General features: G+C 45.4%; 1 protein-coding gene across 1 annotated transcript in view; it reads right to left on the reverse strand.

Moving 5' to 3' along the window:
- GPR26 (G protein-coupled receptor 26) overlaps window positions 1-25505 on the reverse strand; it is a 144902-nt gene that overhangs the window by 14834 nt on the left and 104563 nt on the right. The gene's annotated exons all lie outside the window — the stretch shown is intronic.

Here is a 25505-nt window from a genome sequence, read left to right on the forward strand (position 1 = left end):
CCTTTCAGGTAGTTGTAGAGAGCAATAAGGTCTCCCCTCAGCCTCCTCTTCTCCAGGCTAAACACCCCCAGCTCTCTCAGCTGCTCCTCATAAGACTTGTTCTCCAGCCCCCTCACCAGCTTTGTTGCTCTTCTCTGGACACGCTCCAGAGCCTCAACATTCTTCTTGTGGTGAGGGGTCCAGAACTGAACACAGTATTCAAGGTGCGGTCTCACCAGTGCCGAGTACAGAGGGAGAATAACCTCCCTGGACCTGCTGGTGACCCCATTTCTGATACAAGCCAAGATGCCATTGGCCTTCTTGGCCACCTGGGCACACTGCTGGCTCACGTTCAGTCAACTGTCAACCGACACTCCCAGGTCCTTCTCCTCCAGGCAGTTTTCTAGCCATTCTTCCCCCAGTCTGTAGCGCTGCACAGGGTTGTTGTGCCCCAAGTGCAGGACCCGGCATTTGGTCTTGTTAAACCTCATCCCATTGGCCTCAGCCCAGCGGTCCAGCCTGTTCAGATCCCTTTGCAGAGCCTCCCTACCCTCCAGCAGATCCACACTTCCACCCAGCTTACTGTCATCCGCAAACTTGCTGAGGGTGCACTCAACGCCTTCATCCAGGTCATTGATAAAGACATTGAGCAGGGCTGGACGCAGTACCGAGCCCTGAGGAACCCCACACATCGTAACACATCTACACATCGTAACTCCTACTCTAGTACACTCTAGTATCTGTCAGAGATAGACAGCAATGCAAACTGCTGTCCTTTGATAAGACCAGGGGACCCAGGGCAATGAGACCCTGCAGCAAGGCGAGGAGGCAAAAGCTGTGGTACCACAGCTGCAGGGAGGATGGAGGGGGGAAATATGAAAGAAACTCTGCAGTTGAGTCAAATAAAATCCTGGAGTAGTGAGACAAATCCATCGTGCAAAATTGCACTGAAGAAAGTAGAAATCAAGCCAAGTACCAAAAACCAGAAGAAGCCAGACAGAAAAATAAGCAGAAAGAGATGGACAGCTGTCAGGTGAAAAGAAATCCATGCATGGCTTTTTAATGTGGTTCCTCACCCCTCTCTGCCCGTCTCATGCACCAGAGTCCAATGCTTCATTTATGCTTAAAAGGGAATGGAGCAGTTACTGGGGGGGGAAGGCTAAAATAAGAACAGGACCTATGTGACTCGTTTAAGAGCTTGAAAGAGACCCTAAATGAAGCATTCGCTGCCAAGAAGAGAAAAGGTTTCAGGAGGCTCCTCAGGTACCATCTGTCCCTGCATGAGGACCCACCCAAGAACAAGACTGACCCTGAGGGTGTGTCGTGGATAGCAAAAATACAATACACCTTTTATTTTATGCTCTATTTGTGGGAGAGCGCAGTGATGATTTCAGGCAGAGGGTGTGATGCCGCAGGTGGTGCGGGGCAGAGACAGGACAGCGCTGGCCATTGCCAGCCCAGACCCTCCAGCTGCAGCTCCCAGGGGTCACCGGGCATTTATTTTCTAGGGGTGCAGCACCAGCAAGAAATGATGAGGCCAGTAGGATGCCACAAGAGGGCAAGACATATTTGGGAATTCTGCTGCAGCTGGGAAGGGCACTGGTGTGCTGTGGCCGGAGCCTGCGCCACTGCAGCACAGCCAAGGACGCCCGGCAGCAGCAAGGGAAATCCAGGGCAAAGGACATGGGCTGCAGCCGGAGCGACGAAGTCTGCTGCCCTGGCTCAAAGCCCACCAGAGGGCTGCTCACAAAAAGCTTTTATCAGAGGTTTCCCCAGAGTCGCACCAAGTGATGGAGGGAAAGCAGTTCTCATGCTACATAATGAACACCTGCATAACCAGCCTAACTCAATATAGCGCAGGTCGAACTCAGCATAACCCCTGCAGAACTCAACACAACCCAAACAGCACTGGGAGAATTAGGCAAAAGGACCTAAATGCGCCCCGCAGTACAATTTAGACACAGCACAGCGTTGCTGCTGTTCATGCGGTGGCATTGGCATCACAATCCCCTTTGTCTCTCCCCTGCATGAACCTACCAGGACTGCGGCAGCTCCACACCTTCAAATCTACCCTGGTCCACGCTGACAACACGTTAATGCAACTAATACAGATTTTGAAGGTACCAAATAAAAATCCCACTTACTTATTGTGATTGGCAAACATTAGCCCAGCTGCTGTGAGTTTACAGTTATCCTGTAGTGTGATATATCCAGAAAAGGACATCTGAACAACCCATCCCCACTGTAAAACCCTTCTGTGCCCATTGCATGCTCTGCAGTCAGGGCAGTATTTACTGTATCATTAAACAATATTTGCTCAGGTCTGTGCTGCCTCACAGTGGTGTTACCAAACAGTGGCGTCGAAGCATCTTTTGCTTCAGTAGCACTATAAAACCAAGAAAAAACATTTCTTAGACAACCCCCCCAATATTTAAATAACACCTTCCAAACAAGCACATATGAGTCAGTCCTTGACAGTGTTTGTGCCATAAAGCCCAGGGTGAATCCTGCAACATTTCTTCCAACCCAAAGCCAACTGTGCATACGTCTGGCCTGACTGAACAGTTAGAATGTGCCTTTCTGAAACTGGATTACAAAGTGCATTTCTTTTCAGCAGGTGGTGCTGCAGAGCAGTCCTTCTGATAGAGGCTCAGCTTTGGTGATACTGTGTTTGAGAAGGAGTGAGTTTATACGCTGAAACTAAACTGATTTTCTATATTTTTTCCTTTCTTCTATACGTGGCACAGAAGTGTACGTTACTTAACGAGCGCCCTGGCTAGGTACCTGTTGCTGTGTAAATAAAGGCTGGGGAGACGAAGGCAGCGCAGTGTGAGCTAAGACTGGTATTTGAAAGAGAAAATTCAGCAAGCAATCAAAATCCTGAGCTTCTGAAGCCAGAAGGTTCAAAGCAGTTGGACTGGAGTAATACCAGCACGAGAATGATAAAACCTCAGGAGGCAGAAGTCGTATGTGTCCAGCTCTGCAGGAAGCAGAATTTGCTGAAGTTAACTGCTGGCAGAGCCAGGGAATGGGGAACTGTAACACTGCGAAGTTCAGGAGCTGAAGTGCTGGAGAACTGGAGAAGCTGGAGCAGAGCGAGATGAAAGGGTCCAAGCGCAGCCCTAGCAGGTGTGGGGTAAGTGGGTTCATTTCGGTGAGACTCTGTCTTGTGCCAGAGTGATTTGGGCCTCCAAGTGCAAAAGGAATGAATGAGCGAGATGTGTTAACTGCTCACTGGTGTCTTGGCAGGTATCTAACAAATTTTAGGCTGTAAATCTCTAAAATTTGAAGTGCCCTCAGCTGTGGGTGTTTACATACCTGTTGCTGCTCTTGGGACTACTCGTGAACAACTGTCCGCCACTGTTCACGTTTTCTTTAATTTCAAGAAAGCTGCATTAAGGATTTGCCCCAGACAGGAACGTACCCGACTCACAGTTGTAGACACCAAACCTAAAGGAATGGAGGTGATCTTGCAGCTAACGCGCTTCCCAGGGACTCGAAAGATTTTAATGACTGCGTTATTCCCAGGTCCCCGTCAGAGCTCGATGAAGCCTCCAACAGGACAGAGCCAGGGTCCCCTTGTCTGGCAAACATCAAGAGGGAAATGAGCCACGTTGGCTTGGCGTTACACCTAAATGCATGTTCTCCTGAGAGGAAAAGTTCACAAGAAGTTCCCTGTCTCATGAGGGAATCTGGCACTGGAAGAAAAATAGAAGGCTGCTTAGGCAACCCAGCCTGTGGATGGGCAGGAGACCACGCGCAGCTTCTGAGGGGAAGAGTGAAGGACTGCCGTGGAGAGACTGGCAGGGCTGGTGTACAGGCATGGGGAGAAATCCCTTTGCTACAAGGAACCAGTCTGGTATTGGCTGCGCTGGTTGTTTTAAAAGGATGAGGCAAAGGGGAATATGAGGAAAGTAACTGATGAGAATAAGTGGCTTGAACAATATCCTGGGGATTTTAATATATGGAGCTTTTTACAAAGCTCTGTGAAGGCAGGCAGAATTGCTGTCTCTAAAGCCAAGAACTAAGAAAGTATTGTGGGTTTCCATGATTTTTCTATACTTGGAAATGTACACATTGTTTGGGAAGGGTAATTTTGCTTCCTTCTCCCCTATAGCCATCTCCTGTCTACTTCTTCCTGTTAAACAGCTAAGGCAGATCCTTGCTGCATTTCAAAAACAGGTTGTCTGCTGTCTCATGAGGCTAGGGTGAAGAAGTGGAGATTTATGTATTAATAGTTCAGAAGCCCAGAAATCAGTAAACTATACACAATTCTGAAAAGTTTTCCATTTCCACTGCAAGTACTGTGTTCCAGGCTTTCGAATAGGCCAGTCAGTGCAGTGATTAACAGCTTCAGTTATCAGCGCAAAGGCTGAAGTTTTCCCTGTGCCATCTTTGCATTATTAACACAGGTACTTTGCAATATTAACATGGATACAAGAGCTTTCAGCATTATGTTGTGCAGTCTCTTAGGAGGCTTTCCAATTGACACGATGTTATGACATCTACCATGTGCCTAAGAAGCAAAAACCTCTTAATTTCCTTGAGGATTTTATAACACACTGTCAGTCTTACCATGAAGAAATACCACATTTTTATTTAGCGCCATTTAGACCTGATTTTCCTGACACATTTGCCCTACTTTTCCCCAGAGCAACTGATTTCTAGACACATGGTAGAGATTTTGAGCTCTGAAGCCCACCCAGGTCCACAAAAGAAGCTGAGTTGGTTCCTGGTTATCCTCACAGCATTTGCACGGTGGCCCAGTTTTAATGACAGATGTAACAGACAGAACCTGGGCTCAGGTTCGCGGGTCAGGCTGGTGCAAATACTTGCATCATGCCTTTTTTGAAAACCCCACTTCAAGGACTCTTCAATATCACTAAATGAAGTATAATTTGTCTTTAAACACAAACCCAAGATTCCTGAGCCCAAAGGTGAATGTGAACACTCCTGACAGTGGCAGCATGGCTGCAGGGGAGCCAAGCTGGATCCCTGGAGGAGGACCTGGAGCTGCTACCTCACAGCAGGTTCTGATATCAAAGTCTTTTCCTGCACTGCGTAACACATCTGGAAGAATATTAAAGTATAAATATTCTTTTCCCTAAATTACAATCTTTCAAAGTTATTCCATGTTTAGGATACGGAAAATGTATACACCGAGATCCAAGCCCACAGAATGTTAGCCAAGGAAAGCATCTCTGAGTGAGTCACAATGGGAAACTTAGGTGCCTAAAATGTACACTCAGTTATGTTCATTGCAGTTTAAAGAATCATTTCACGTGCTTAAAAGTCAATTTGAATGGGACTGCAAGGGGCAGCAATGCTTATTTCCAGCATGTGCTATATTGTTTCAATGATTTGTTGAATATACTTGGGAAAATAATAGTTTTCAGGTTGTTTCAGCACAAAAATTACATGGAACTCATCTCTACACAGTGGAGCTGTGGAGCCCTTCACCTTCATGAAGTGTGCAAGGCAGCCCAAGAGAAGTGCAAACCCACCGTGCACCCTCCCGTGGGATGGACACCATGACCCTCAGCGAGGCATGGAAACGAATAATCTATTTGGCTGGCATTGTTTCCTCCAAGCACCTATCTGTGGTGCTCTCGCAACTGCAGGCGTCTTGGCACTTGTGTGGTGGGCAGTTGGGTTCCAAGGCACTCTGACAAGAGGCGACAGGTACAGAGCATGCCAGCGTTCAATCTCATCTTGGATCATAACCACATTAGCTGCTGCCACGCAGCCGCAGCTGAGGCCTCTGCACCTCAAACTCATTTTTTCCCCTTGATTTACTCACACTGCTCCAGCTAAATGCTTGCCAACCACCAACCCCATCAGCAGGAAGGGAAGTGAGACCTGGGGATGATTAGGGCTGAGTGGAGCTGAGGGGTTCCGTATCAACCATCCCCACCATGGCGTAAATGTGAGCTTGCTCTTGCTCTCTCAGCCCCGTCCTGGAGCTCTGCTGGGGAGAGGGAGAGGAGCAGGAAGGTTTCCCTTGGGGGTGAGTTGGGGAAATACTCTGCAGCAGGGCTCCGTGCAGACCAACTCGTCTGGCTGGCAGCCCCTGTAGTAAAGATTTTGTTGCTTGGTCTGAGGCCAGGATTAGAGGGGACTTGATGGAGCACGGCCCTCTCGCAGTTATCCTGTCTTTGGAGCAAGGAGGAAACAAGCCAAACCAAAGCAGAGCATCTGTCTGGAGCTGTCAGGGGCCCAGCAGCATACCTGCGATTGCTGCTCCGGCACGCTCACCCGCTATCTGCCTCCGATTATTGTTTGTCCAGATCAACCTGCAGAGAAGCACAGTTCTGTTACTTCAAAGGATTTCTTACTGGCTAAAGATTAAACAAAAATTCAATCCAAATCACAAGACAGCATTTCAACTGCAACCACTGGAAGCTCCACTCTGAAAATAAAGGCTACACAAAATAACATTGCAGACTTTGCAATGAAAAATTAGAGGATGCAATACAGTCATGGTAAAACAAGAAGATTCCTCTATACACCACCCCTACAGACACAAGGAGTGATGAAGTGCCAGGGTCTGTTTGTGCCCTCTGATACATTTATGTATGCTGGGATGCTCTCTGTGGAGATGGATTGTCCTGGCTCTGTAATTATTGTTTAGGAGATAACTGGCAATCCACCCAAAGGAATAAAATCCTCCTCTGTCCCTTCTGAGCACAGGTCAGTGAAGCCCAGTGGGCAGAATCAGGGATGGGTTTCCAGGGACTAGGGGCAGGAGCCACAGCCGCTCCATGACTCCAGCCTGGCTGATACACATGCACAAGTCCCACATTGGGCAAGAGATGATGCCACTGCATTGCATCCCATCAGCATGCACATCCCTCCTGGAGAAAAATCTCTCATATAACAGAGAAAATATTATCATCAGTCATGATACTGTAATGCTAAAAGAAGGTTTGATCTCTTTGTACTTATCATCTATCTCCCCAGTAAAAATAAAACGCTTTTTCTTTACATGAAAAATAAAACAAAGCAAAAATTACTATTTGTGCCAAGTTTTTTCCAATCCAGCTGTACAAAGAATCATTTTCCTAAACTAAAAAATGTGTTTCCAGTCTTTAAGGAAAGACCAAGATCTTTGGGCAGGTATTCCTTAAGTACTCTGGGGTGTTTGAAACACTACATTAAATCCTATGCAATCTTTTCTATCCTTCCAGAATATCTTTGTAGTGATTCAGATGATTTCTCTCTTGTGTAGTGCTATGATCCATAGCCAGGGGTGCTAGAGGAGGAGTAAGGCCCTGCAGCACTTGTTACTGTGCTGATGCAGAGCGGCAGGGACAGTGCCAGCTTAGGGTGCCCCTGCACGCACACACACACACACACACATGGGCTGACGGTGGCATCTCCTAACTTCTGAGATTTTCAATCACAGATCTGTTCCAGTTTGGGGTTCCGTACGATAAAGTCGTGTTGTCCTTGGCAGGCAGTTGTATATAGATCCTGACCAAAACATCACTGCAACTTCTGGAAGGAAATGTCTTCCTTTTAGAAGGGCGAGACCCTTGACTCCTCTGGATAACCCAGTTCTAGCACCTACCAGTGAGAGCTGCTCCCCTCAGCTCTCCTAGTGTTTAACCATCGCTCTGCTGACAGCAATATAAAAGCAGCTCCTGGCAGCTGATATGCTGCACCTCTGATATGCTGCACCCCACACAGCACCTGAGCATACCTGGAGGTTACAGAGTGCTGAACAGCAGGGAAACACCTAGAGGTGTGCTTGCTGGCAAAGGCCGGGTGAGGCTTCCACACCCTGCTTCCTGCAAACGCCACTCCTCCTTTGAAAGAGCTCTGTTTGGGATGTTAAATCCCTCTGATGCTAATGTGCTCCAGGTGGTCCTGTGCTGCTGGGAGCTGACATGTGTTTCATCACGGAGAGACACAGCAGTAAGTGCTTACAAAACGGGTGCACAGCAAAGGCTGCCAGCTTTCATTTGTCCAACGAGCAGAACGGTCAGTGCTGATTACAACGCGCCACCACCCCTCGGTGCGATCCCTGCGCCACACACAGAACGGCGGCTCAGAGTACAAACAGAGCTGAGGAAGGGCTGGAGAGAAGTTATTTCTTTTGGATTTCAACTGTTATATTAAGTAGCTGCTATAACCAACTGCTATACAAACCATTGTACTAAAGCTAAAAATGGACCATTTATTTGTGAAATGTGAGATTAATTAAAGCAAAACATTTCAGATTTTTCTGAAGCTTGAGTTCCCTGTTATCCATGGGTTTCCTATTTCATTTTAATGTTTGCTTTCCCAGGCATGTGGACCAAAAACTAACTTCTTTTTAAAAGGAAGCTGAGACTCTTATACATTAAAGAAATCTATCGGATGTGCCTCTGAAGAAAATGTTCATGACTAAGCAACTAGTAATAAAATCTTTCATGGGTGGTGTGTGCAGTGTTGTTCTCCGCGGGCTGGTTCAAGGATTGGCGTGCACCGCTCTCGGGTGGCCGGCTGCTCTTTTCTAGGGCAAGGCCATGCTAGAAGCCTAAGCAGCGAATGCGAGTCTATGGGCTGGTCTCGTTATCACTGCAGGTGAGCTGGTTGTTACTCTACAGGCAGTGTTCCTCAAAAATCAACTGTTTGCATTCATCTGTTTTCATAAGAGATTCTGTTTATATTTTTGACCTTAAAGCACTGCCTTTCTATGCTTTTACCATGACAAATGCTATGTAAATAAAACCATATTTTTTTATTCCGGCACCTGAGACTCTTAGGAAATATCAGATCTCTGCTGAGCTAAGGGAAGAGGAACTGCCAACAAGAGAAAACAGAGCAGGCCTTGAAGCAATTACCCCCACATGTTTTCATTTAACACATTTGTCACAGTTTCTATTAGCAAGCTAGCACTTGTCCAGGTAAACAATGCAATCATTTTTTGGATGTCAGGACTGTAACTGTCTTCATAAAATATGAATTGCCCTGGTACAATGAAAGAAGGATGGTAAGTAACACCACGGGCTTGTTCCTCCACAGACAGAGGCATCTTCTGCTGGGGTCCAGAGCACGGCGAGAGCGGGGGCCGAGCAGGGGCTGCCTTTGGGGCAGGGTGTTCCTCAGCTTTGCAAACACCTGAGCTCTGCAGGTATCGCATTGGCCTCTTCTCAAGAAACCTTCACAGAGGCACAGAGCGCATCTCCTCAGCTGGGCGAGGGGCACCAGCGATCGTCAGGGTATTCAGCTGTGCACCTTGACAGGTGCCAGTGGAACCTTTCTGCTGGACTGATCTTGTTCAGTTTTCTTCACTTCAAGAACATATTTGAATGTGCCTTTGTTACTGGAACAACCTCTGGAAAGCATAACATGAGCGAAAGAAAAGAACATCTTTTATTAATGTACCATGGGTGATTACCTAGACGTGGTTACATGGTTGCAAATTTGGAAAGATCTGCTCTTATTTGTATGTAATAAACAAGCTGGGGCTTGCTTTATTTTAAAGGGGCCTACAGGAAAGCTGGAGAGGGCTCTTTATCAGGGAGTGCAGGGATTACAGCGGGGGAATGGTTTCCAGCTGAAAGAGGGGAGATTGAGATGAGATTTCAGGAAAAAATGTTTTGCTGTTCAGGTGGGGAGGCCCTGGCCCAGGGTGCCCAGAGCAGTGGTGGTGCCCCATCCCTGGAGGGGTTCCAGGCCAGGTTGGATGGGGCTCGGAGCCCCTGATCCAGTGGGAGGTGTCCCTGCCCATGGCTGAGGTGGGACTGGATGGGCTTTGAGGTCCCTTCCAATTCAATCCATGCAGTGATTCTGTGATTAGCAAGAACAGTTTACCAATTTTTCCATCAGTGAGTGTACATTTGTTCACATAGATAGACATGCAGAATAACTTTATAGACATTGCACTGGAGAAAAATGAATGTAGCAGGAGAACGGAAGAAAGGAATCTGAAGCAGAAACCATAGCCTCATGGTACAGGGAAAAAAAGGAAGGATCTGTTGTAAAGGAAATTTATCTATTACAGCAACATTGTGAGGATGTCCTTCGGGGTGTTTTGAGAGTAAATATTATTACACAAAGAAAAAGAGATTGAAGGGTCCTGACAAAACTGGATGCTAGTGACTTGATTAATTGCCTTGAGTAATTCTTGCATGTAAACAGAAGCCCTGAAACCCACTCCTACACACTACTGAAAACATTTTCTGTTTTGTTTTGTCAGCTGGGTGAAAGCAATATCGGAGTTTGTTTAAAGAAAAGGCTTTTTATTTCAGAAAACACATTTTCCAGTAAGTCACGAGAGACCAGTCTGTACAGCAGAAAGCGCAACAATTAAGATCCAGGGCGATCCTTACCCTAAGAGTACAACGGGAAACAAAAAACATTTTCTACCCTGAGAAATCTGTCTTTGTTGGACAGAGTATGACAAAGCCATCATGGTTTTACCTTCTAAAATACACACAGAGCTTTCTGAGAAGGAAAGGCTTCTGTTACCATTCCTTCTCCTGGGTCCATCCTGGTTGTGGTCTTTGTTCTTTGTGTTGCCGTGTCCACACCAACAGTGTTTGGATTCAGTGATACTTGCACACAAAATGTACCGACCTTTCCTAGGAACACCCAATATCTGTCACAAATATACTGCTGGAATTGGGATGGTTTTGCCTTTAAACCCTCTCTTCCCAACAACTAACTTCACACCATTTTTGGTATCTGCCATACACACTTCAGACACATCCTTCACCCCTTAGTGATGAGGATAAAGGTGAAAAGACAAACCAGCCAGTAGAGAGCAGCTCCTCCAAGAGAACAGTGAACAGGACAACTCAGCTTCAATTAGCCTGCTCTACCTTGGAACACTTTGAATACTTCTGGCTTGGTATTTTCCCAAAAAAGCAAAAATTGTTCAGGCACACTAATAAAAAATAGAAAACAATCCATTTCATTTCTAACTGGAGCAGAGCAGAAAATCCTCTTGTGTTTCTTTTCCTTGTCCAAGTCCCAAACAACATCTCTCATCTCTGCATTGTGGTTTTGTGAGGCTGGAGTAACAAAAAGAATGAAAAACAACTAAATAATGAATAAATATTTTTCATGGAAGGCGACTGTGACAATCAATCCATGATAACTCCCTGACTTGCTTTCTTTTTAAAGTACGGAGAAAAGCCTTTTGTTACTTAACTATTTTCTACAGATTATTAAAAGAAGGAGTTCACAGTGAATAGCCACCCTCCACAATTCTATGCAAATTCTGTACTTTTTAAGGATGCTCTCTGATTAGCCAAAAATAGAATGACTGGAATAACCTTTTTTATTTCAATTCAGATGTGATTTTTATTGAAAAATGGATGTTTCCACATTTTCCATATGTTTACCCTCTTCTTTTTCGAGACTGGCTCAGCACCTATAAAGCCCCCTCTGTGCCTATGGGCTGCATGGGCTATAGCCAGAGGCAGATCTCTGCCAGTTTATTATTCCAGTAAAGAACTTTTACTGGAACATAACATACAGACAGGCAAAAAAAACCCTTGCTTTGATGTTTCTGAAGAACATCATTAAGATAACAGGACACCCAGGGTAAAGAACAACGGCCAGACTGAGGACACTAACACAGAGAAACTTTTCCACATTCTCACCTGGCAAAAGGTCTAAGCTGACAGGGATTTTTTTTCAGCAGTTGGCATTCAAAGCCCAGTCACTGCTTGTTTTCCAATAAAGACTGAATACTTTGCAGGTAGAGTGAAGCTGGCATCTCCAAGTCTTCGTAGCATGTACCAAGAAGATGATTTTCATTGCCAGAGAAAGCCGGATATTGCTGTTTGAACGCAGCACACTGGAGAGGCAACCACAGCTCCTCACCCAATGATTCCTTCTCTTGTTTCTGAACCTGAGCTTTACCACTTCTCCTCTTAATTTGCACAGTGGAAAAATTTCCTGACTGTTAAAGCATTTTAATCAGAAAATGGGAGAGAAGAGAAAACAGAGGCAGAGCGGGAAAAACACTTTTGCTAACACTCATTCATTAATTGAGACGAAGGCTGGTAATCACCTCCCATATTCTCACCTTTGTACCACGTTTCAGCAAGATCACAGCCTTTCCCCCAAATCACAGCAAAACATCATCCAAAAGAACTTCTGCCAGCACTCACAGCCTCCCCCTCTGTCACCGCCACCTCAGCAGAGCTCCTGCGGTTGCACAGGGGTGGGACAGCCTACTTGCCCTCATGCCCACAGCTCTGTTACGCTTGAGGGTCAAAAGTGAGTCTGAGGATTGCTCTGAACGTGTGTGGGTTCCGTTCAGTGCCCCAGCCCCACGGCATGGGAGAGACGGGGCTCAGCGAGGCACCAACAGCAACAACCACAGCAGCACGACGCTGGTGGGGGATGTAACGGAACATTTCCTGCACGTTGCAAAACCCGTGTCCCTTTGACAGGAGTTGTTGTTTTCTTTCACACTGGCTGACGGTAGAGTCCTCCGGGCCTGCTGAGTCTCCAAGCTGTTGAGCTCGTGATACTTCTAATCATCAGAAGTTATTCCCCTGTGGCTGGGCTGATAGACAGACTGACAGCATCTGCCTTCAGGGTAGAAATGGCTCTGAGACTCTAACAGCAGCACTGCAGGGTGATGTGAAGGGGTACTTCGGTTTTCATGGCAGGGGTAGGGTTGTTCTGCACTGGTGTAGGAGGAGAGGTGGGCTGAGAAACTGAGCTAGAAGCAAACCCAGCGTTTCCTTTTGCTTTTATCCAGGAAGCAAGTCCTCTCAGCTTTTGCTTGAAGGAGTTCAAAGCAATTTTATTTCTTTTTTTCTCCTAAGTTAAAAAATATTTGCATATAGAGACACTCCGAACTAACTATGCAGAGATGTACATTGTATACTCCACTCTATTCTGCAGACAGCGCCTAAAGAAAGAATTTCCCAACTAAAGGGAGACTAATCATATGACCTTTGTATTTTGGAGATCCATTTGGAGAATGTTAATCACCTAGACAGCGTGAATAGTTCAAGTCAGCTCTACTTACAATCAATTACAACGTTTAATCAGTTTTATCATTAGCACAAGCCAGCAAAAAAAGGCACCTTGATAGAAACTATGCTGTTTGCTCTGCATGCTATAATGCATACTAAGATTTATCGTTTTCCCGAATAATAGTCAGGAAATCCAGATACCAATCATAGTCAATATAAACAGCAAGGATAAGGCCAGAAATCTTCCGTACAGGCTTTGGGATATCTATACTAGATAAAAATAGTAACACATTGCTGATTCAAAGTACATTATGATTTCATTTCCAGAGCCAGACTCTGCTGTCTGACGGCGAGAGACACAAGTGAAGCCAGTCGGTGGGTAAAAGCAGCATTTATGGGATAAGCATTACGCAGATCCCCATTGCTGATCATGCCGAAAAAATGCTGGTATTGCTGGGGGCCTTACGGAAATCAGACTCCTATATTCCTGTAGGGGAAAATTAAATAATTTTCTGTTTCGACAGCTGTAGGAAATGCTTAGATGTACCCTTTAATTTCCCTCATCAATCAGTTCCGATTGTTTTTAAATGGGGATCATAGGGAAGCCATATGCTCAGATACTCATAACACACTGTTCAGTTGAACAGAACTGAACTTGCTCTTTGTGAGGCTAATTTTTCACTGTAATGCTGTATTCTGATTGAATTTCCTAGCAGCTGGTGGTCTGTTACACGGTATACAATGAACTCCAAAATACAGTGGCAGAAGGGCTCTGTGCACTCTTCTAATTACTTAAAACATCTCCATATGTGAACGACAGCAGAAACATTTTATAATGAGTGATGAGGGTAGCTGATAAGATTTCAACAGAAAACTGCTGTGAAACTGCATTCACTCCTTGAAGAAAGCTTTTCCTTTGTCACAAGACTCATAAAGGTGGTCTGATCTTCCTTTTGCTCTCAGAGTGGACATGAGTCTCTTAGGTAGGTTCTTGTCCCTCTGAGCAGGTCTGTGAGCTCCCCACTAACTTTCCCTCCAGTCTGGGAGGTCCTCTGTGAGGTTCAAGCGCTGCAACATTAATAATTTGAAGGAGAACATATGCACAGGTGCTGCCTCAGATCCCTTTGTGTGTGGAAAACTGCTTCCAAAAAGAGCAGTTAGCTCGGAAGAGTTGCTGGCATTGAAATGCCCACAGTTGTTTAGAGAAAAATATTCACAAATGTGTTTTTTTCTGGGCTTCTATAGCTTATGAAGAAATCCCTTGGAAACAGAAGGGCAAGAATCATTCAAGTCCATTGCAAAGTCTCCAGCTTCATTCTCTAAAGCCACCCCTTCGTCTGGGGAAGGCTAAAGACCAGAGCAGACCTCCAGCTGCTGCCTGTCTCAGCAGCTCCAGCTATGATGGTGACACAGAGGTGGCAGCTCTTCAATACACTGGGAAAGCACGGAGTGTCCTGTCAGGTCACAGGCAATGAAATGCCTCAGAACGGAAAATTTCCAGATTTACTGATATTGTTTCTTCATGTGATAGTAGAGGAGGAGTCCAAGAAGAATCTGCAAAGGCAGTGCTTGTGTTCCAACATAAAGGCAAGAGCTTGTTTATTTCTGGAGACATGCAGTCGCGCTCTGCCGAGGCAGGGCCGGTGGGAGCCAAAGACAGCCATCCGCTTGGTCTTGAGAGGGAACAGGTTTCTGCATGGGCCACAGCCCAATGGCTGGAAGCTAAAAGGCAACTTTGCCTCAGAGGAAGAGGAGAATGAGCAGTCTTCAAGGCTAATGGAAATGCTGGCACCAGGCATTGCCTAAATATAGCCTGCTGCTTCCTTCAGGAGATGTAAATCAAGACTGAATTCATTCTGAGTAAGAGATAAAACATTCAAAACTGGTGTACATAGAAATAAAAGGCAAGAACAGTTTCTTTTGCTAGCAGCATGTGCTCTTTGCAGCCTCTGTTAACAGCTCTCAGCGTGGGAGACACTTTTTATAACAACATCTGGTGACATAGAATCCCAACAATTTACACATGGGTAGGTGGAAAGCTTTGACATATGGATTTATTTATGAATTTCTAAGGGCTGCCTGCATTTAGTTTTCATTTAAATATTCCCTGTGTCCCATGAAGAGACCCCATGTAAAGAGCTTATAAGTGATGGGATCGCTTTGGTGAATTTACATGTGATGCTGAGCAAAGGTAACCTCCAACTGGCAGACGCAGAGTAGGCAGAGATCTGTCACAATTTCCACACTGTATGAAGAGATACAGCAATGTTTTCTACAATAAGGGTCAGTAATTTTTCCTCAGATCTGAGAAAAAATTATCCCAGTTCCTAGAAAAGGATTATGCACCAAATCATTGCTGTTTACTTTATTCTAAGAAACTTCTTGACATGACATTAAGAATCAAACATTAATAACAAGTTTTGATCTAAAAATGGTGCAGAGTCTCCCATTAAGTGGTCCTTTTTTTATTGTTTAGATGGAACATATGTCTGAGCGCGTTCCTAATGCTTGCCCTGCTGAGAGAAGATGAAATGTGCCCAATGATATGTCAGTGCCAGCTGCTTGGTTGAGATGAACTCAGCCACTGCATGAGTAAAAGCTTTCTGCACCTACATGAACATCCGCTCATTGCTGTTCTTGTCTTCCAAGGTCCTGAGCCTATGAAGTGGCCTCAAGGGAAAAAAGGTGCATGACTATGGAACTGTGTTGTAACTAAATCACTGTTCTATAATGTAGACTTCATGCTCTCGGGGGGAAAAAAATCTATTATTTTCCAGTGACCAAGAATTCCAACTTAGCTGATTTCAACTCATTCATCCTGATTTCTCTCCAAGCCTTAAATGCAAAATTGGTAGTTCCAAACACTTTGTAAACATGCAAGTTCACCCGCCTGATATAACAAACCCCTGACTAAATATTAAAATTCTGTGAACAACACTTCATCACATTTCTCAAGCACCAACATATAAAGCCTAAAAATTAGAACCACATTAAACCCCTGTCCTCAGCTCATGACATTTTCCATAGAGGAATGAGAAGCTGTAAATTTGGGATGGATATTTGTGGTTAACCATCCTGATCTACTACAAAATACAGGGTAGAAAAGGAGTTTTATTAGGTTAGTTCTGTACCAAAATTCATAAGACATTCTCACTTCTCTATCACATCTGTCATCAGTTAAGTTGTTCCAATAAAGTTTAGCCTTGCTGTTAAAAATGCGCAGCTCATTTCTGTTCTGCTTTTTATTTATTTTATCAGTTGGATTCAGCTACTAGAGCTGATAGTTCCATCATTTGCTGAGCTAAAAGAGCCCTCTGCTGTTGGAATCCAACTTCCACCCAGAGGACTTCTAGCCCACAATCAAGTGTTTGGTTGCATAGTGCAGAAAACCAGGTTTTTTTAGTTTCTTTAAGGCAGTATTTCTTATCCTGGCACCCTTCCTGCAGCTCTGTTCTGCAGTGTTTTTAAAGGCACCAACAGTTGCGTGGGTTGGCGTTGCAAACACTGGCATTCCGATAGTGGTCAAATTAAAAAACACTTTCTCCCTGGACTCCCTTTCCCACATATTTTAAGCCTCAGATTTCACCTTGAAATAGTCATTCTCCAAACCACTCCTGAGAAAAAGGTCTCCAGTTGAGCTGTTGCGTTTAGTGCAAACCCAGCAGCCACAGGTGGAGATGTGGACGTGACGCAGTTTGCTCCGGTAGAGAAGGCATCTCTGTGGGCTGGTCAGCATTTGTTCAGATTATGTCACAGCATAACCTCTTCATCTACAGCAGAAGAGACATGAAAACATCAGGGCCTGCAAAGGCAGGCAGGGCCAGCAATGGTCCAAAGGCTGAAGCTTCCTAATTGATTTTCACAGCTCTAGAAATTAAAGCTCTCATTAAAAGTGTGGAAATGGGCCTTTAGAAAATGTCTGCTTCTGCTAAGTGCAAGCAATTTGCTGGCTGAAACTCCAGGCTTACATTCTTCAAATGTTAGCTTTGAGAATTAATTCTATTCGGCTGCCACTACTCTTACCCTGATGGTTGGACCTGGGTCCCCTTGGGCTTTCCCTTGCATCATCCAGCTGAACATGCCATAACATCCTGCTCTGGGCACCTCCAGGGGCTCAGGCATAGAATCATAGCATTATTTAGATTGGAAAAGACATTTAAGATCATTGAGCCTTGTTGAGCCCCTTACATTTGTCCTTGGCCCATGGATCCAGCCTGGCCAGGTCCCTCTGCAGAGTCTTCCTGCCCTCCATCCATGGATCCAGCCTGGCCAGGTCCCTCTGCAGAGTCTTCCTGCCCTCCATCCATGGATCCAGCCTGGCCAGATCCTTCTGCAGAGCCTTCCTGCCCTCCATCCATGGATCCAGCCTGGCCAGGTCCCTCTGCAGAGCCTTCCTGCCCTCCAGCAGAGCAATCCATGGTGAGATTTGCAAGGAGGAAGAGAGGACTCTTTCTGCCAGGCAAAAGCAGTGTACCAGCCAGTTACAACCCTCTGCCCACCACAGGTATTGAGGGACACATCAAGGAAGAGAAAGGAGGAGTGGACAGGGCAAGCTGGTTGCCCGTCATCATGGGCAGTCCTTTTTTCCCCTTTGATAACTTTGAGAGTAAATTCATTCACGGAAAGCCAGGACTGGGTGGTCTATACCAGAAAACCTGGCATCCAGAACGAAATACTGATTTTCTCTGCACCAGATTTACCGCAATTTACACCTGCATGTTCTTCAGTCTTGTGTGATCGGTTCAAACCGGCACACCTGGTGCACGCAGCTGAGGCAGCACTGATGGGTCTCAGCGTGAGCCGTGCTGGAGGCTGGGTAAATGGACACGTACAGTCCTTGCAGCTGCTTTTGTTATTAATTACAACAGGCATTTATGTACAAACTCATTTAAATGGATGCATCACATTTGAGATCAAGGAAATGCTCAAGAATCTGAATGTAAATAGGATCCCTGAAGCCACACAAGCTGACCCCTGTTCAGCTGCTGTCACCAGTGGCACTGCAGAAATCTGTGGGTATTTCTTACAGTGCCTCATGCATTAATTGACGCCCAGCAGTCTGTCTAACAACGGCCTGGTTACAAGCTCTTCCTCGCCTTTTCCTGATGCTCAGAGGAGACTCCAAAGTAATAACCCATCAGCCCAAGTCTTGACAAGGTCTTAATGGTGCACATGTGATTAATTCTATTAATACTCTGGATGTTGTTATCAAATCCCAGTTTGATTCTCTAATTAGCCTGTTTTGTTAATTAATTAGGCTTTTATATCAATACTGTGAGAATGTTCTCTCTAATAACTTTGGTTCCAGCTGGCCCGGCTCATTGGATTTTGACAGAGAACACAGAGGATGCAGACATTTAAGGTTATTATTGATTGCCTTTCCCATATCCTTATTTTTATGAAACAGAGATTCCTAATGTCCTGGGTGAGGAACAGTCCACTTTGAACTGACCTGCTGACAGACTGCAGAGAATTTATGTGGGGAGATGGGGCAGAAGTCTCTCAGTCACAACAAAACATTATTTAGCATAATGTTTGTTGCAATGGGTTATTAAGTCATGTAAACTGTCCCAGTTTCTGTTCTGATTTGAGACAGATATTTGGCCTGACCATGGAATGCATCTGTTTCTTGGTGTCTGCTACACGCAGTGTGGCCCGTGGAGTTCAGGGAAAACCAGCCAGGCTAAAGTGCCCAGGGAGCTCCAACCACTGATGTTCACGTGGTGAGCCCCCAGCAAGCAGGGGGATGCACACAATGCGTTAGTAGAAGGAGGAGGGGGGGAAAAAAGGGGAAAAGTACATCACAACTCTCTATTCTAACACCACAAGGCAAGTGATGGAGACCTGGCGTTCAGCAACACAAACCCTAAGCTGCCACATCAAATGCCTTTGAAATAGTCAGGAGCAGTGAAGTGGTCCGACACAGCTGACAGGGGCTCTACCCAGTACTTCTGCCCCAAAGCGCGCCCCGTGGCTCTGGGGAAAGCTCGGCATTGGGAGGGACACCCAGCACCCCCACTGAGGCCATCGGAAGCAGACAGGCTTCACGCTCCTGTGGCTCTCTGCAAACGGAGGTGGCTCCCAGGCTGTTCGCAGGGCTGGTTCACTGCCCCTTGGGGAACACCGTAGCATATCCTAGGCATCTTTTAAAAATTCCATTTACATTTTAAATGGATCTATCTGCCCATGGCTTGTCTCATGGCACAGGCTGGGGGATCCAGACAGGTTTGGGTAGGAGGAAGTGGGTTTAAAATAAGTATCAATACAATCAAGAAGAAAATACCCCTGAAACTGCAGCTTCCCAGACAGAGGGACATTCGCTCTCATACAAATAACCCAGGATCACTGTTTGTTTTGGGCTAGTTTGCACGTTGTACTTAAACACTGGCTTGGCTGGTGCTGCTGTTTATTTGGTGTTATGATCTGCGTTTATTCAGAGATGCAACAACAGCAATGGGAGCCATTCTGCCCGCAATGCGATAGAAGTGTTAATCATTAACCATCCAGAGCCACACAGAAAGAAGAGTTAATTAACACAGTAGGCACCCACACATATCATCCTTTTATTAAGAAAAGCTGCATGATGACATCAGCCTTCAAGAATGTCAACAGACATTTTTAAGAGTTTGGGCTGTGCTTGTCCAAGAGCGCTCAGTGCCCCGAGCCTCTGTAAAGGGAGTTAACTATCCAATTATAACAATTTTTACCATCCAGATCATGAGCCTATTCCTCAGAATTAGCCTGAATTAATGATAAGTGCACAGAAAGGAGAGGTTACACATCATTATCAGCCTCATGTTTTCCTGGACAAAACCAAATCCCTGACCTCATTTTCAAACCCTCATTAGCGGCACTGGTAAAGGAGGTCAGCCCGCTCCACATCCAGCCCAGAGCTCGTCCCAGCGGGCAGGGGCTGTGCTGCCCAGGGCACCCCGGCCACCGGGCTGGGCCAGGCAGGCGGCGGCTCTCGCTCCAACACCTTGTCCCGATGCTGGGCAACAGCTTGGCAATCCGTCTTACATATCCAGTGACAGTGATTCACGGCCAGCACCTCTGAGAGTTCAGCACTGACACAGCCAGCTGCCTAATCCATACAAACGTGTTCCTCTTGTGATATTAACCCTCAGTTCAGGACCTGCAAAGCTTTCAGAAAACCGACTTTTGTTTCCTCTTCCCTTTCTTCCTTACATCCACCCCTGCCCTCCCTGAAGGTCAATGAGAGCCTGGCTTTTAAGGACAGCATTTACAAGGTGGTTTGCTGGCAAACACAGTCCATCTCTGTGCTCCCAGCTTCAGTCATGTTTACTAGTATAGACGTGCTTCCTAATCATCTGTATTATTACATTATTATATAAAGGGCAGAAAATATGCGTTACAATCACCAACTTACACACGTGTAAAATATAGCATCATCATATAACTAAACACTTAAGAACACTACACCAACAAGTTTATAGCAACCTTATAAACCCCCCAAATAATCCTATACCTTTCTAGAAAAACACATGCACGTAATCCAAAAAGTATTATACATACAAAGCTGCACACACAAAGTTATATTTTGGGTATAACTCTATAACTTGCATGCTAATTTTCCTCATTAGGGATATATCCTGGTTCCAGTGCAAAATATAAACATTCAGTTTTGCCTCATTTGCTTTGGAAATCACGGCTCATGTGACTCAGGTATTAACACAGCTGGCACCTTACCTGTTCTTTTTCTTTTGTGGCAAAGGAGAACTATGCTTTGTCACCACTTTAGCCAGGGAATTTGCACTAAGATGAGACCTCAGGAAGGAAGCACTTGCAATCCCTTTTGTAAACAGGATGTCTGTAACACTGATCGGGAGTTTACAAGTTGCAGGTTCCTCAGGAAATAATTTGGAGACCTGACTACAGGCAGCTGACATGATTTGAACAGATGCCATGACGTTTCCTGCCTTCTTCTTGCTAAGATGGAGCACCATTCATAGTCAATTTATTAATTAACGTCCCTGTTAATATTGAGTCTGTGTTCAATATACAAATGCGTACCAGTGAGTAACGCTAATAGCTCTTAACAAATGCATGAAAATGCACATTACCCAGGGAGAATAAACAGAGAAAGCGACTTACAGGAACTTTAAGTAACAGAGTCAGGTTCACATTGCAAGTCAGTGCCAGATTTCAAAGCACCAATCAGCTCTGCTGTTTCTCGGCTTTCTGGGATTGTGGCTGGACCACATGTTTTTGCCAGTGCAGAGAGGCTGGACACGGAGAGAACGTGCACAGAGCACTTCTGAGTCCGGGGAAAGGGGAGAAGCTTCGAGGAAAAGCTCAGAATCATCTCTAGGTTGGAAAAGACCTTTGAGATCATCAAATCTAACCATAACTCTCCACTACTAAACCAGATCCCTAAGCACTTAATCTACCCGTCTTCTAAACCCCTCCAGGGATGGGGACTCCACCACCTCCCTGGGCAGCCTCTGCCAGGGCTTGGAAACCCTTTCAGTGAAGAAGTTTTTCCTAATGTCCAACAGTTTTATTCTCTCTTGAGTCCTAAATCTGATTTTGAAAGAATTAAGCATCACTGCTTATCTGTTTAAAGATGAACGTGTTCTTCTGATTATCCAGAATTAACAGTTTTTGGAATTTTAGTTACAGCAGTAAAATCACACCTCACTCTGAAGACACCAGAATCCCAACTGCCCTATTTTAAACCTTTCTTTGTAGCAAAGACATTTATTTTCCAACAAGTAAATGAAAGAGATGATTGACACTCTGAGCAGAAACGCCTGTCTGTAAAGGCAGTATTACCTCCATAGATTGCCACTGGACTGGTAATAAACCTTCTGGTTTCATCCCATTTTCTTAGCAAAAACAGTTATGGGGAAAAAATTGAGGTGCTGCGAACACCAGTGCTGCAATAAATGGAGTAAGGAACTACATGAAACGATGGCACAGATGTGAAGGAGAAGCTGCAAAATAACTGGGTTGACTGCAAGGGAGCTGAGAGAGAAATTCAGGGGATCATTAATTGATGAGCCTGAAGAAAGTCCTTTTGGCCTGATGGAGCTGGAGCTGGCTGCGTGCCTCAGCACCGCGGGGCTGCGCGCCGGGCAGGGCTGCACCACCGGAGCCGGGCACCGCGGGCACGCTCAAGCGGTGCTCTGTAAACACCATCTCATTAGGGCTTTTTGAAAAGAAAATTGTTATGAATTAGAGCTGGGAGTGATGTTTGCACAAGGTTGCAGCCGGAGGGCTTTGCATTCCCGGCAGGTCACAGGCGGGATGCGGCTGTGGCTTGTGTCTGAACTCTGGTGGGGTTCACTTCTCCTGCCGCTGCGGTAGCTGAGCGATGGCAATGCTATTCACGCAGGAGCAAGTATTTATATGCTAGAAAGTTTAAATCAATAGCAACTGGCACCCGCTTCCAATAGCCTTAGAAATTGCAAGGATTTTTTTCCAGATTAATAATTATTTGTGGAATTTGGCAGTCTGTCTGGAATTTACTGTGTCTTGCTTTGCCTTTTTCTACCCTACTGTTTTGTTTTAAGCTTCTGGTGTTTTCTAGGGCATTTCCAACATTGCCTTTTAAGTATTTCTTCTTCCTGACAGTCTTAGACAAGTGGGCAGGAGGAATTTACACATGATTGGGTGAAGTAACAAGAAAAAAATATTTTCCATTGCAATTACAAAGTCGGCCTCCTCATACAAATTATTTATGGAAAAATAAACTTAATGCTGTTATCCAGACTTTCCAAGATAGAGGAAGCTGAAGCTAAAGTAGCTGCACTCTAACCCATTAGTCTGGTATGTGTGATGGATCAGGGCTAGAAGCAAAGCATGCAGAAAGCAGCTGTAAACGATCCCTCAGCTGACTTGGTGTTTTAAAGCTAGTTTTCCACTGCCAAGGTGAAGAGACACCTGCTATAGCAGAAGGAAACTTTCTAGGCACACCACACTCCTCTCACCCACTGTGCTGGCCATCAGGTTGCTTAGACACAGTTCACCATGCAGCCCGAGGCAAGAGATGTTTGTGTATGGGAAGACTCGTGAGACAGAGCATTTCACATCTGAAGAGACAAAACTGGAAACCAGCCTGAGTGGATTCTCGAGTGTCTTGAGTAACTGATTTGCCCTGCAGCGAATTGCTGGGACAAGCAAGGAGGTGTATGGACACATGAGGGAGATGACTACTGGTGAGCCTCCAGTCTACCTGAGCATTCTGCTCCTCCTCATGACTCAGAACCCTTCTCCCGTGTTCACAGACTGTCGTGTGGCTCAGAACAGGAAAGGACACTTCCATCCAGCTCAAACGGTACTTACCAAGGTCTCGAAGCCAAGTGCCTGCTGAATCAAGAACCACAATAATTGCAGCTCTGTGGTTAAAGAAGGAGGTGGTTGACAGCTTGTGGTAAAAACTGAGGGAAGGTGTTCTGGCACCAAAGAGTGTGTTCCTATCAGCTTATGAAACCAATGACAGTGCATACTCACAGCTCTTAAAAAGCCCAGGAGTTCTTAGCTGTGACCTCAATTACATATATGGCAACTTCTTTGATGGGACAGGTATTGGGAGTTAAGTCCCCTCTACAGCTGCTGCATCACTCCCCAGAGAACGCCTGTGATGCAGTATCTCGAGTGGGGCAGAGGGACTGGAAGACCATTTCAGCCTTTGGGAAAAGAGGGGCTGATGTGGAAATGAGAAAAGGAGCTTAAGCTGGTAGTGAGTGTCCAAGAGGGACTTGAAGCACAAATACCATGCGCAGACAGAAGGGATACTGAGTGTAATTTACTCTGGATCTCTATCCTATGGCCCCTATACGGCTCCTCTAATGGTTTGAATCCTGTGGCTGCTCATGCCAGCGAGTTCAGGCTTTTTCCTATCTCCTGTTCCCCTGTCCTGATTCCATACCTTTGGTTTTCTTCCACACCTCCAAACTGCTGTCCTGGCAAGAAGATTTCTGTGTTTGGGTTGGTCTGGTGTTATCTGTATGCTGAGAAATCAGCTCGCTAAACAGAACAGGAGTTCATTACATTCACAGCGCAGTCGTCTGTCTCAGGGGTCAACAATTTGGCTGGGTTTTCACTGTTCAACCGATTTTCATACTATGTGATGAGAATTTATTTGCCATCCTGGATTTCCCGTTGAGTCCAAACGAAATCTATCAGGGATTCCAGCATGACTAGTAGCGAGGGCCCTGCAGATGGACAGACCTCTGGGTTGGTGACAGCGCAATACAATGGGACCGGGCTTCCAAAGTACCTATGAATAAATCGCCTTCCATAGGGCTTGAGGGAGAAGGATGGAAAAATTATGCTTCTGAAACACCTTTGGCAGTTTTAATTTGTTGGAGATAATCCAGAAGTATAGGGAAGGTGTGATATTTTTTATATAGTCACAGTTTTCAGATGGGTGTTTGCAAGCCACTTCTACAATTTATAAAACATCGTGTCCTCATATGACTGTAATCTCATTTAAAACACATGTAAAACACCCTTAAAACCTAAAGCTCTCCCTCAGCATTAAATAATCACAATATCTGAGTGCATGATGGAGTTCTTTGGAGAGAGAAGAGCAAAGTTTTCATTTGTCCTTATTTGCTGGCAAAGAGGCCTCTGGTAATGTTCTCCACAAATGAACTGGAGCCTCCTGTGAGTTCCTGCTGGTTTTTTGTCTGAAGTGAATGAAATATGGATGATGAATCCATTGGAAAAGTCTTGTTTATATTCAGAAAAAAAGCATCATATTTAATATGGCTTCAAATCACCGGTGAAACTCAATACGGAAGATAACCATGGTGCAGTATTACTCCTACACAAATATCAGGCTGACCTCAAGGCTCAAAGCTGCAGGTGTCTCATTCCCTGGGTTGCCAGACTTGCTGCTGGTTTAGACAGGAGGTCTGATCTCATTCCAAACCTGCTGCAAACCTTCTGACTTCTCCTATGACACGGAGCCCAGAGACCGTGGCCTCTGAGAAGCAGAAAGGAGCGATGAAGCAGAACAAAATCACAAGCGTGAAGGCAGGTCTCAGTAGCAGTATTTGTATTAAAATCTGTGAAAGTGACCTGCTTGACTCTCTAATGCCTCACTATCTGGAGAAGCAATACGGCCCTTGCAGTGCCAGTCTCTTCCCTGACGCGCTGTAGTCGATGCCGTGCAACGTCACGGCCAAAGAAAGGGAAGCCAATCCCAAGACAAACATGTAGGCACCATGGGCAGGAGAGGTAGAGAAGTTCATAGGCAACAGCAGCGCATGACAGCATCCTCATAATTGCCAGTTTGTACCAGTTCTGTTCTCAATCCCATTATAGCAGTAAAAGAGAACTAAGAAAATCACTTCGCTGGATACCATTGCAGATGAGGCATCAGTTCTATTAGTCACAAGTGATTTCCCTTAAAAATATTATTGTTGTTGTTGTTATCATTATTTCTGAAATAAGCAGTGTAAGTCCTGATGGATGTTTCTGGCGATTACTCCCTCCTCATCTGATGAGCTTTTCTGGCCTCAAGTGAAGCCAGATTTTTGTTTTACTTCGACTATGTTTGCCATAACAGGTATGAATCAAGCAAAACGAATCTGAACCACATTATGCGGTGTGTTTTACCAAGTT

Source organism: Cuculus canorus, chromosome 7, assembly GCF_017976375.1.
Source record: "Cuculus canorus isolate bCucCan1 chromosome 7, bCucCan1.pri, whole genome shotgun sequence".
In the NCBI taxonomy this organism is placed as follows: domain Eukaryota; kingdom Metazoa; phylum Chordata; class Aves; order Cuculiformes; family Cuculidae; genus Cuculus; species Cuculus canorus.